At 35.1% G+C, this 13537-nt stretch overlaps 1 long non-coding RNA gene across 1 annotated transcript in view; it reads left to right on the top strand.

The window, feature by feature from the left end:
• Window positions 1-3203: 3203 nt before the first annotated feature.
• Window positions 3204-13537, top strand: part of LOC118682931 (uncharacterized) — a 48799-nt gene continuing 38465 nt past the window's right edge. The window contains exon 1 of the long non-coding RNA XR_011396062.1: window positions 3204-3535. This is a non-coding gene — a long non-coding RNA (uncharacterized lncRNA). The remainder of the gene's footprint in view (window positions 3536-13537) is intronic.

Genomic DNA, 13537 nt, shown 5'->3' with positions numbered 1-13537 from the left:
AAATAAAAAAAAATTTTTTAATTATTTAATTTTTTTTTGCATTTTACTATAAATAATTAAAATAATATACACAATGTTCTCTGCAATCAATATTTTATCGATTACAAAGTTAATTTGCTCTCAATTGCCCTTTTAAAAGACCCTATTGTTACCTAAGTATAAATTTGCGAGTATACATCAATTTAACTTCCAAAATGTAAAGAAAACACTCAATAATCGATAATTTTGAAGGCGGATGAGTCTGTAAGTATTGGTTTGAAATAAGCGATAAGTTTCAATATGAATCAGTTATCGAATAAAAAAATCGATTAAGTATATAATACGTTCATTAATCGATAATTTTAAATTGGAAATAATTATCGAATGAAAATAATCGATAAATATTTATCATACCGAATTCATTACACACTTACATATCGGCGCATTAATTTCCGATTTGTTTAATCTAACGCAACGATATTTTAATGATATAAATTTGTAGCTAACCTAACTGGTTTAGTCTTAAGTACGAGTACAACTCGAAAACAGGCTTTTAAAGATTTTTGGCTTTCAACGGTAATTGCCCTTATGGAAAACAATTCCTCTATTAATGGCCAAAGCTTACCGCTTCTTGACGATCGCTTTCTTCAGACGGTCCAATTGCTCATAGTATAGGTCCAAATTAAAAGCTTGACCATAGGGTACAAGTTCATATAAGATGATTCCTTTCCAATCCCACCAAACACATAACAAAATCTTCTTGACCGTCATTCGTAGCTGCGTCATTGCGCATGATCGGTTTTTTCAGGTTTCGCTAGACGTTGTCGTAGGTGCCCACTTTTTATCACCAATTGGTTATGCTTAAGAAATGGATCGATTCACAAATGGAAATTCGATCCATGAGTCTTCGTTGCATTAACTCGTGTAACACCCTTTATCAAGCTTCTTTTTATGTGGTTTAAATGGTTCCAAACAGTTTTTTGTGGAATTAAAATCATGTTCTTCTATGGAAAACTTTTTTATTTGACGAGATGTCTTCATGAAACTTGGCACGAATTATTTCCCACGGCAAAGGTACAATCTTCGATTCTAAATTGCTCAGATCGGACCTATATGGCATATATGTATGTATGTAGATGCCATACAATTTTAGCGATCAAAATCAAGTCTTTGTGTGGAAAACTTTTTTATTTGACCTGCGTAACGCACTTCAATCTCCGAACATATTGTTCAGATCGCACCGCTATTGGTGTAGCCGAAGTTAGCGTTTTTGCTTATTTTTGTTTTTGTTTTATAAATACAACTATTTCCCTCGTACAAACACTTCCTTATGTTACTTGCTTGTTGATGAGGAATCATTATTTCGTCTACAACGAATTCTTTCAAATTACTGTTATCACAAGTACGACACATTAAAACTACTTACCCATAGTTTCTGTTCACATAACGCCAGCTGCAACAACTGAAGCGCCGTCATCATCTTGGCATTTGCCGGCAATTGTCGCCAACCAAACGACTGCGACTCGATAGAGAGCACTGAGCGTCACAACATTCAATTACTATCGATGCACTCGTCGAAGCAATGGGCTGTGCAAATAACAAGTTGCCGCCATTGGACGTCAGCCATCAGCAACAGCAGCAGCCGCCAGTAAAGCCAGTGCCGTCAGTGGCGAGAGCTCGAAATGCTGTTAAGTAGTTGCCACCAATGCGTGTGAGTGCAACACAAAACTGCTCTTGTTGTTGTCGGGAATATTGGCTTTGGTTGTTGTTTGTATTGTTGGTTGGTTGTTATTGTTTTTGTTGTTTTTATTATTTCTGTTATTATTACTATTATTGTTCCTTTTATTATTGCTTGTTATTATTATTTCTGCTGTGCTGTTGTTGTTATTATTAATGTTATTATTATTATTATTGTTGTTATTATTAATGTTATTATTATTACTGTTGTTGTTATTATAATAATAATAATTATTATTGTTGTTGTTATTATAATTATTATTGCTATTGCTCTTAACACAAACATACAACACAAAACAACTGACAGTATGTGGTTGTTGCAACAGCAAATTTTTATTTATACATGTTCATATGTATGTGTGTATGTGTGTCCCTACAACGCACTGACCATTTAACCGTTGCACTGTCTGTTCGTTGTTGCCATCGTCCACGTTTCGTCGTCCAGTTATTTTACTTCACGTGCGATTTTCTGACTTTCCTTCCCTTGACGCTGCAACGCTGCCACCTACATGCATATATACGACTATTTGTATGTGTTTTTTTGTTTTTTCTTCGTGTGTATGTATGTATGCGTGCACAATACACCAGAGACATTTACGAGCACACAACAATAAAGACAAAATACAACAACAACAAACATATAATGTAATGAAAAAAGACCAAATAAATAACGAAAAAGGCCAAAATAAAATGGAAAATGCCAAGCAAAAAAGATAAAGCTAACAACGAATGTCACCAACAACAACGTGGAGCGCAACAACGAAAACATAATGAAATGAAATGAGTTCGTACGCCGGACAGGCGACGTCAGTGCGAGTCGGGCGTTCAACGCCAACAAAGGCAAAGCAAAGCAAAGCAAAAGCGTTAAGCAACGACAACGAGCAGATACCAACAACATACATACATACATATGTATGTAGATTTATACACACCAAGTTTCATACACATACATATAAATATGGTACATTTAAACGCACTACAAGTATATGTTATATGGTTGTTGGCGTTTGAGGTCGGCGGTGGCGTTGGCGGCGCTTTAGCGAAAATGAAGTAAATACGAAAAAATGTTAAAAATTCCCCACAGCAACCCGCTAGCCACGCGCTGCTGTTCGTTAGCGCACACTTAAAACATATAATACTATATGCATGTCGGTGTGAGTGCACATGTATATACATATATATGTGTGTGTGTGCGCTTAACAGATACGACTTTGGCAGGAAACGGTGTCGGCAATAACATGACAAAAACGACTCTAACGACAACGCAATGGCGACGAACAAACGACAGCGATGGCGACGACGACGGCGCTGATGGCAGTGACTGCCAAAGCCGCAACCCAGCGGCAGCACAACTGAAGGCTACACGCGCACAAACACATATATATATATTTCTACACACAATCATACATAAATATGTACATATATATTGTATATGTGTTAAAAAGTGTATGTGTTTCCCTGACTCGACTCGTCGCCGCGCTGTCAGCGGCGAGGTGGCGCGTTGAGGTACGCTGTGTGTGTGTCTATACGTTCAAGCGAAAAGCGCTATTATCGCTGCTGTGTGTAGGTTGTTTGGCTTTTTGTCTGTGCCACTATGCGCACGTATGCCTGTATATTAATGTGTGTTAGTGTGTGCTGTTAGTCTGTGCCGCTTGGCTGGCTTTGTAAAGTAGGTTCGTGTGCATCGATTCGTTTGTGATTTTCGTGGCAGGGCTTTGTGGAAAAATTTTGTTGAAATGATATATAGTATTCAACTTCGGTTTATCAATCGGTTGTGTAATTGTAGAATGATAGCGTTGTTTCGAAACATAACTGTCATGTAAGACTTAGATAATAATAGATAATTAATTTATGTAGATATCATCTGAAGCGTAGCAATTTAGTTTTAGTGGTTTTTTAACGCCATTTTATATAATTTAACTTACTTTCTAGTTTAAAAGAGCTTTTGCGATTTTATAAGTTTTTTGTAACTTCGAAATAATAATACAGGATTATGGTACAAATGATGTTCTCAAAAACCAGTTTAACATATTAGCACTTAAAATTGATAGCTTAGCTGAAAATTTCAAAATCAATAATCGAAAAATTTATTGAAAAATAATCGAAGAATCGTTTAAAATTGATTATATGAAATTAGTGATAATGATCGTAGATATAACGATTTTTGTAATTTATTTTAGGATAACAATTTTTTGAATTTCGCATATACATGTATGTTCAACAATATTGTTTTTGCAAAAATATGAAATATGAAATTTGTAATTTATAATAAAATATATAGTAAAATTTAAAATTTTTTGTATATTTTTCCATATTTGACTAGAAATATTTCAAAGTTTGTATTTTTTCGCCAACAAATATTTTTTTTGTTTTCTAAAATAACAAAATTTTATACAATTTATCGTTTTGAACTAATGCGACGGGCTCTTAACCTCTTAAGGGATGGTCACGAAATTCGATTATTTCGATACTTTATGTAAAAACTATCGATATTATTGTCTAGAGGTAAAGGCTATGCAGCAACACGAAATTTCAGATTTTTATTTGAATAAATATATGTTGAACTATATTTTAACCAGAGAATGAAGCAATCTTTGAACATAACCTAAAAATATTCAGTATTTAGTAAAAAATAATCGATGACCTACACACTACTTTGAAAAATAGTTTCATGTAAAAATTTCGTAGAATCAATATCAATAATAGCTCAACTAGGTAGCTTTTAATATTTACAAGATACAATTCAAAAGTTCCAGAACTTTTTAAGCAACGCGGCTTCTAGTGGTGCCATCTGTCTGAAATTGTTATCCCTCAATTGTGTATTCTTCAGTGTTGTCGTATAAAATTTAGAATTGCACCTTGTATCGTAATATCTTCGGAAGAAAAATTGTAGATTATTTGTAATTTTTGAAGATTCGACTATAAATTCTAAAGATGTGAGGAAAATCCTGAAAGGCGTTAACAAATTTTTCTAATTCCTTACCTGTGTTAGTTTTTTGAATTACGTTATTTTCTCCTGCTTTTGATAAATGATTATATAGTAGTCTGTATCACAGCCTGAAAATACTCAAATCAGATCCCAAACACGACTGTTTTCCTTGCAATGGGCCACAAAGAGAGCTGAGCGAGATCTTCATACCAAAAACAAACGAAATCGGTCCAAACTCACAAGGATACCTCATACGAGCCTTTAGTGGAAATTTCTCACTGGGTAAGATAATCGCTAAGTGAGCTTGAATGTGTGTGGCGCTGACATATTTCGCTGCTTAAAGCAAAAACAACAAATTAGTAAATGTTAAAATAAATAATAAAAAAATGAAAAAGAAGTACGAAAGCGTGAAAGAGTAAAAGCAAAGATAAACGAGAATGTGCTTAAAGTAAAATGTTAGTAGGGGCTGAAGAGAAATTCAGAGCAATGGTAAGCAGCGAAAGCAGCTGACGAGACAGGTCGGTGAGAAGAGACCGAAAAAAGTCACACGCAAAAACTGTAAACTGAATTAAGCACAAAATAGAAAATAAAAACTAGCAATATTATTGTTTTATTTAAGTAGGAAAAATAAAAAATCAAACACTCAAAACAGCCGCCCACAAGCAGCAAGTGGGTTGTCTGCAACACCGCAAAACTGACACCGCCAACATTTCCACACGCCGACCAACGGTGTCAGTTTTCGTCGTTGACGCGCTGTCAGTTTTGCTCTTAATTTTTCGGAATCATTCATTTGTTGTTATTATTGTTGCAGCTTTTATTGCGAACTAACGAAAATGCAGTGCGGTTTGTGCTGCAACGTCAGGTTGCAACATGCAGCCAGACAGTTAGAGCGGTAAGTACAACATGCTTTCAAGTTTGGCGCACTCACAACAGCCAGCCAGGCAGCTGAGTTGCATTTGAACGGCGACAGCCATGAAATGTTGCACATCTACTCGTGCGACATTGCAGCAAGTTTCGTTCACGGACTCTTTGAGAAATAGGCTCTCACACAATTCTATGTACGAAGAAAGATACTTTTGCGCAGATTGTGTTCGGAAGGTGATACGCTGGACTTTTAGGCAAACGGCACTACAACAACAGCAAGTAGAATATGCAATTTGTTGCTGCGCGTCGCACTTTGGCCAAACAACTTCCGCTGCTCTGTTCTGTTGCAACTAGTTATTTCACAACTTACTGCATAGCTGTGACGGTCAGAAGAATTCATCAGCAGTCATCATTGCAGCCGGGCGAAGATACCTTCACATGCAGCTGCTTTGAAGTCAACATTTCATTGACTACAACAACATTTCGTTGACTGCTTCTTGTTGCTTTATTGCAACATCGGGCAATTTGTTGCACAGCCGCATCATGTTAAATACGGTGACTCGCGACAAGAACCTGTAGCGCTCAGCGGCGTCCAAACCAACCGGCCTGACCAGATCGGCCTTTGCTGTTCCACAAACTGCGCCGGCAATAACAGGAGCATCTGCAATTAGCAGTGGCAACAAACCTCGTTAAGAATGTCATTAAGTGACTGTAGTAGAATCGTGTATAAAAATCGGTAGTCAGCTTAAGTGCGAGTTGTTTCTAATTAAAAGTGGTGCTCTTTTCATTTATGCTATTCCACTTTGTTCTGGACAAGAGACAAGTTAATCGGTCTGAAGAAACGTTTGGTGTTACATAGGATTGTTCTCCGTTGGTCAATCATTATGTCCAAATAAAATTCTTATACTTCTTCCCAATAACTTCATACCTGAGCTCTTCGAGCGCGTTTTGCCGGTAAAGGCCGGCAAAATGTTACAGAGACTCCCATATTACAATTGAAGACTAGATAGTATAGAAAGGTTATATGTATAAGAAAACGTTTCTTCGATATGTCGACCGATAGTTCCTTCCACTTCGCAAAACAAGTACTAAATATGGAAATATTTGGCCGAGGGTCTTTCTAAGCCCCGAAGGACCCGTTTTTGTTGATGGTGATTCTACCTTAATTTCTCCCAAACTACTTATATAGCTAACATACGGTTCGATAGTTAGAGAACTAGGGAATGGGGAACATTGCCGAGAGCGAAGAGTTCGCTAAAACTTTTATGTCATGTATACGAAGTTCTGCGATGGATTTGGAATCGCATTTTTACTTAACTATGACCGCAATTTGTATTAGGTTTCATTAACGAATCTCAAAGTATTGTTTCTCTGCCTGGATAGGCTTTAATGATAGTTATGTACATTCGAATAAAGATAGATAGCCCACGGTAGCGTCTAGATATAGCAATCGTGCTACTAACAATGTCTCAGGATAGCGATGGACACATTTTTATTCGCATCCCAGCGTTTAGCTATCTCAAAAGTAAAATCTGTTTTTAAGACAAGGTCGTTATGTCAGAAACATTCGGAGAAGACAAAACCGCGAATTGACATTTAGTTTCTGAATATTTTTTATAAAATATAAAGTTCAAGAGGTGTTCGACACCGTTGAGGGCGAATTCAATGGAAATTAAGCATATACATGGAAAAAATATAAGTCAGAGCAATCGAACAACCGCTAATTTACAAAATTAATGCTAATTATATCTACATACACACACAGGCGTTTACGCATAAATATAATAAAACTATATGCCGTTATAGCTAAAAATATCAACAAGTAAGGAATGGCTAAATTCGGGTATAACCGAACATTTATACTCTTACATGGTAAAGTGATATACGGCATTTTCGCATATATGTTAATTAAAAGTTGGAAGTATTGCATCGCTTATTTGCGATCACAGGCAAGAAGATACACTATTATTAGAAAGAGATATACTTATATATATAACAAATCTAACATCAACCGGATGTTCGAAAATATTTATATTAGGTATTTAGGGGCTAAGGGAAGTATTGTCCCGATTTTATCTATTTGTGGCACAAGGACATGCTGTTGCTCACAAAAATGTTCTCTCCTAATTTCAATACTAGATCTCCAAGATTGATTGATATGTTCGGTAAAAAATAAGGTTTTCATATATTTGGTGTCTATATCATTGAAAAGTTATAGTCCGATTTAAACAATTTTTGAGCATTAGATTAAATACCCTGAAGACATTATTTGTGTAAAGTTTTACCCTAATAACTTCATTAATGTTTGATTCGTATACTGTAAAGTGAAAGAATCATATGAAATTTAAAAATTTGTTGTATGGGAAGTAGGCGTGGTTGCAAACCGAGTCCGTCCATTTTCATAGTATGTAATAATAATAATAGGAAAACCTCACACATCAGATTTGGTTGAAATTGGTTAAGTAGCTCCTGAGATACTGTGGCTCTTTTATTCAGTGAGTTATCGCACCTTTAGTAATTTTCAATATAACCGTTATATGGGGAGTGGGCGTGGTTATTATCTGATTTCCCTATTATTATAGTGTAGAAAAAAATGCTACAAAAAACTTCTTTCCACCATGTTTGAGATAGCTTTAGTGGTTTGGAAGATATGTTCATTAAACCATATAGAGGGCGAGATTACGCCCACTGTAAAAAAATGTACAGCCCACAATTTCGAATCCCCACTGTATTTTTTTTTGTATTTTGTATCTTTATTGCTTGATTGTGACACTTTAAAGGTTTTCGTTTAATGACGTTTTGTGGGCGTGTCAGTGATCCGATAACGTCCATCTGCAAGACCAACCCACTCTTGAGTGCCAAGGAATACGTGCACCAAGCTTCATCAATATATCTTACTTTTACTCAAGTTATCGCTTGCATGGACCGACAGTCACCCAGATTTCAACTCGTCTCTTCATCCTGATCATCTATATAGACATAACCCTATATCTATCTCGATTACTTTTAGCTGATATAAACAACAGTTACGTGAACAAAACTATTATACTCTGTGCAACATGTTGCGAGAGTATAATAACGTATGTATGTATGTATATTATATAAGTCCCACAATTGCCGGCAAAAAACCAGTTTCAATTAAATAACCCATAAATTTTTCATTGTTATTTTTGCCTCTGTTTTTTTTTTTTACACAAACACACTGCATTATTAAGGTATGTCTGTGTGTGTTGGGATTTATAACGTTTCATAATAATTAGCAAAACGTGAGCAGCGCCGAGGTATTAAATGTCACTCACGTGCGATTTAATTCACTTTCAATTTGTTTAAATTTTTTGTCAATAAACTTCAATTTATGCACCAACTGTTGGTATGTGTGTGCTCGTGTGAAATAAAAGGTTGTAAAAATATATTGGAATAATGATAACATTTAAATTATTGCCTAAATTCATTGGTCAATATTGTTTTGGTATATACATACATACGTATAATATGGGATTAAGTGTTGGCATAGCAAAATAAGCGATGGAATGAGTTGACAAAATGCTAAGTTGGTGCTCATCGTATACCGGTAGTGCTCAAATAATTAGCTCACTGCTCTTCGACGTTTACCCATGCATGACGATTTATTTCACAAAACTTTTACTATTAAGTTAAGGATTAAAAGTTTACTTCTACTGCCTTATTTATTATAATATGATTCTAATCTTGCATAACTGTGTTGAGTTTGGGACTTATAAAACTATAAAATTAACGAAGAGTTTTGCTCAACTTCGAAATAGACCAGCTAAATATATCATAATTGTAGAGTATCTTTAATTTTCAATTGCAAACCCAAATGTTGAAATTACCAAATACGACCAGAAAAGATTCTGAAGTTAAGTTTAAGAAGGAAGGAGACACTTCGCTTCATAGTACCACCATTCACCCCGATGAATAAGTGTCTCGTTACAACCTGCAAAAAAATTTAACTCTGTGGTAAGTATCGCAGATTTTTTAAACTTTAGAACTGGTACGCCATGAATCTTTGAATCTTGGTCGTAAAAATAGTTGGCAACAATATACGCTTATCTAAATTAAATTGATTACGATATATTCCGGATATCTCAGAATTAAAGGAATTATATTCCATTTCTGTGAGTGCAGTTTGGTCACTACAAGTAACACAAAAAAAACTGATCTGGAACAGATATCTAATATTCTACTGCTTTCCAAATAGCACTCGAACGCAGCGCCTGCGCAGCGCTGCTCATAAATCATTGGTACAAATAAATATATACCGGCTATTTGTTGGTGAGGTTAGGAAGTTAATATCATCATTTGAACCGAATCTTCGATAGAAAAAGCTGGTGTCACTCTGTGTAACATATTTATACCTATAATATAAGTAGATGACTTCGATTGATATATTTAATGGACGCCATCTTGTTCAACGAAGAAACTGGCACACTATTATGGATTTAACCTCTCGTTATCGTGTCACACTTGGGCAAAATCAGATTTAAGGGAAAATGAGCTTATCATCTGATCCTTCAGAGTGCATAACTTTCGCTTCTTATTTATCAAAAGTTGCTCTGGATTTGTCGGATTCTTGACCACTCTCATTTCAAACTTTGTTCCAGATCAGGCATTGAGAGACTTTTCGAGTTTATAGTTAGAGTGCAATTTGCAGCTGTTTACCACTCGCCCGTCTCCCGGTAGGGATCTGAGCTTATAACTGTTTTCTTTATATCTTAATACAAATCATAAGCATCATATTAACTTTCGCCGTCCAACATTTCCACTAGGGCGAAGCTGGCTGATTTAGTAGTCGGAAGTATGTATGTACATATATCTTGTATATAGAAATATTGACACTCTTTAAAAAATTCGCATGTGGTCCAAATTATTCTGAACCTGTATCTACATTCAAAATCTGCCTGCGCAGAATGCAACAGATAAACTATACCCGAAGGTTAAAATTAGTCTGAAGACAGTACTTTTTATTGACGACAAGCACATGTTTATACATACATATGTATATTAATAAATAAACAAATACAGTCATACCATATGTATGCAAATGCGTAAGATCCTACATCACTTTACCGGCTCAAGCTTTTAAATATTTATTAATGAAATTGTGTACGTCATACACAACAACGCCGGCGTCAATGTCCACGCGCCATCACACATTAACATGAGCATCCACATTACTACAAGTATGAGCAACTGAGAAAAAACTATTTAATTGAGCAATAAAAATTGTCGAAGGCCCCAAAGTTATGCGTGCGCTCCTACTTGACGGCTATGGCTGTGTGTGTGTTTGTTTCCTAAAGGTCGTTCATTCGCATTTATTGCTTTTTATTTCTATGCTAATTTTTAGTAGATGCAAATAGCAGACATGTAGGCTAACACAAAACATAACTACATAATACATACAACAATGTCATCTCTCACCCTACCCTTTAGTTGTTGCTAAGTCATTTAGCCAAGCAAGCAATTGGGAAAGTCTGGTGTTGCAGTCTGTCAACTCAAAACTTTATCGTATAGTTTGACATTTTTAATATTATACATACTGAGAACGTTTTGACATGCCGTCGCTATTTGTGCTGTTTATAGTAACTTAAATATTAATCTCGGCCAAAAAACTGAATTAAATGGCGAACATTCTCCATGACGAATTTCGTGAAGATCGTTCAAAATCAGGGGTTGTTCCGGAAAATATTGATGCTGAGCGCAAACTGATACTGCAAGATCATCATATCGCCTATCATGAGATTAAGACAACAGTAGGCATTATTGAGACCAGCATACATTTAATATTGCATGTACATTTGACAGTAAAAAAAAATCAGCTTGGATCACACATAATTTGTTAATCGCTCAAAAAAAAAAAGGGTTGTGGCGATTGGTCGAGAGAAATGTTAAAAAACGAAAAAGCGGTGCTTCGAAACATGTCTATGACATCGTGACAAGTGCTGAGTCGGAGATTCACGCGTAAGAGCCCAAAAGTAAACAGCAATTGACTGTATGGGTGTTTAAAGATGAGCCGAATACAACTAAAGTTGTTCGCGCACCAAGCACCTTCAAGCAATTGGCTGCCTGTTTTTTTTTTGGAAAAACTGGACTTATGGCAACCATACCACTAGAACAACGCAGAACAGTAAGTTCTGAGTGATACACAACCATCTGTTTACCAGTTGTCTTTCAAGAAATCAGAAAAACCAACCGCTAGCTCTTACACCTCGACTGAAACAACTGCATTTTTGAGCACTCAAGGCATCGATTAGATGAGTTATATATCGCATAGTCCTGACTTAGCACCGAATCCCTTATTCTATTCCCGTACGTAAAAAATAAACGAAGAGGTCAACGTTTCTCGACACCTAAAGAGGCGGCTGATGCATTCAGAACGCATATTTTGGAGATAAATTGTGAAAAACTAAAAAACTATTTTCGGCGACTAATATTTGGTTTTGTTTTCTAATTCCGAAATATGCAAAACAACCCTCGTATATAGACTAAAAATACTCTTAAACATATTCTCTAAGCATTTTTCAAATCGCATGACTAAATTTTGAACGCATTGATTGTGAGACAACTCTTTAGTTGAAAATGTTTGACCTAAGAATTTTTGTTTTCAAGTGGTGTACACCCAGAAGTCTTTCTGTGCCAAACATTATATACATGTACTGTACAGTACCTGGATCGCGCATTGGCTTGGTGTATTCAGAGTTTTTCAAACATTAATACTTTGCTTTTTGTCTTGTATTTACTTGTTCTGTAAAACAGATAATTACTGGGGCCCATTTGCTTCCGTTTGCGCCATGGGAGGACAACTTATGTTTGATTTAGTTTATCTTAAATTATCCAAAAAGTGGATTATTTTCTGGTTTTAAGTTTTCTTCGATTGCTTAAATCTATGACCTATGGGGTCTAACCCGAATACTGTTTTGGATCAATTCTCGATCAAGCAAAAACTTATTTTATATTTGTCTTACCAATTTTCAAGAATGTTTGAATTTTTCTTAAGTTAATTAAATACCGGAATTGTTAGATCTGTTAGTGTGCGTATACTAAATGGAACTGTTAAATGATTAAAATCTTAAATCAATCGATATATATAAATACTATATTTATATATAATATACGTGAATGATAAAAATTTACTAAAAAGAAAACAAAATTATCAAACCACTTCAAATTATTCTAGATAGAAGCTATCAGAATTGTTTAAATTGACGAAAGTTGTTCCATGACATTCAATAATATGTAATATTAGTTGGATTCTAATAAAATAATAAACAAGCTAATATATAAAATTCAATTTTCCCAACATCTAATTATGGAAATCGCCAAAAAGAAAGTTGGCACACAAACAGTATGCAAATTTTATTCATTAAACTATTAAAATTTTATACAATACAAAATTATTCACAAAAGTTATATGGTGGGCATGTAGACTCTAATATTTGAGAATTCGTAATCGTAAATGTACATACTGGAGATAAGCACTATCTTTGAGCGACCGTGTGGGAACGTCAAGTATAAAACTGATAAACGAACTCATGTCTGTTGTATGTGAAAAAAGTGAAATATTTATAAACGCTACATTTGGTAAATAAATACGAATTTGAAAATAATATATTAAAGCTATCCGAGCGTTGTTAATGAAACACGAAATTTGAACGAAGAAACGAAGCCAAAAATTGCAACTAAAGCGTCACGAGTTATTTCAAAATGCAGTTTAATAAACAATAATCAGGTGACAAGATGATGGCAATAAGAGAAAGAGAATCACAACGCCTAGATAAAAAAGAGCTCGTCTTATACCAACAGATGATATAACATATTCCCAACACTGTGACTGATGAATGCAAAAATTAGTAGAATGTATTTCATTCACAATAGACACAAATGTCATACTCCCTCTCCTCGTTTATGAGGTCACCACCTAATAATTTTCCGGTCAAACATACTATAAAATTAATAGTAAGTCATCTATGTTTTCTTCTCTAAAAAAAAAGTAAGTAAGACGAATGAATC

Source organism: Bactrocera oleae, chromosome 2 (assembly GCF_042242935.1).
Source record: "Bactrocera oleae isolate idBacOlea1 chromosome 2, idBacOlea1, whole genome shotgun sequence".
Lineage (NCBI taxonomy): Eukaryota > Metazoa > Arthropoda > Insecta > Diptera > Tephritidae > Bactrocera > Bactrocera oleae.
This window is presented reverse-complemented; position numbering and strand designations above follow the sequence as displayed.